This window comes from Penaeus monodon, chromosome 29 (genome assembly GCF_015228065.2).
Source record: "Penaeus monodon isolate SGIC_2016 chromosome 29, NSTDA_Pmon_1, whole genome shotgun sequence".
Lineage (NCBI taxonomy): Eukaryota > Metazoa > Arthropoda > Malacostraca > Decapoda > Penaeidae > Penaeus > Penaeus monodon.
In genome coordinates, this window is record NC_051414.1 from 37,263,134 (window position 1) to 37,263,924 (window position 791).

Sequence of the window (791 nt, forward strand, 5' to 3'; positions counted from 1 at the left end):
TTATGCAACTGATGAATGTAAATGAATACCAACTGTTGCTTTATCTCACAGTTTGTCTTAAATCTGTAAAGGGTTAAACTTTATCATTAACTTTAAGATCAGTATTCTGTCAATGATGAGAAATATAAATTCATCTTCGTGGATTAAAGGGGGAGGGCGACTTTAAGATTTGATTTGTAAGAAAGAGAACTTTAAGATAATTTATAGAATATAAGAAAGATCATTAGATGTTTAGTTTATTAGTAATGGAAAATTATAAGCTATATTTCCTGACTAAATTTGATTTTGGTAATGATTAGAAACTTGGATCTTTGGGGTTACATTCGTTTTCATTTACATCCCGAAAGTATTGCAGTTATATGGGTTAAAGGTATGGTATTCAGATACAGTGGGTGAAAAACATGCTTTGTCTGGTCACTATTTTAAATGAATCTTAATTGTAGAAAAAGGTAATTTATGTTAATTCTAAAATTAAGAAAAAAAAAGAATCTTGGTAACATGTTTGTTTTTCGAGCTACATAATACGATGATACTGAATGTTTTCACATGTAAGAATGGTTTTATCACTCTTGATTCAATGGAAGCAAGAAAATAGTTCTTGTTTTAGTATTTCCTATTTTAGCTACATGAACTATGCAGTTGGTATTTGGTATCTTAGGAGAGCTTTGAAATATAAGAATTTTGTATTTTTGTATATTAATTTGTATTTGAGAAAGATTTAAAGATCCAGGAAACATATAATAGACCCCAGGAAACTAATTATCTTTGATTTCCTGAGAAATTTGGTTTGA

The 791-nt window shown here is 28.4% G+C and overlaps 1 protein-coding gene across 1 annotated transcript in view; it reads left to right on the forward strand.

The window, feature by feature from the left end:
* Positions 1-791, forward strand: part of LOC119592221 (protein sel-1 homolog 1-like) — a gene marked incomplete in the record, with an annotated part of 11,343 nt that overhangs the window by 475 nt on the left and 10,077 nt on the right.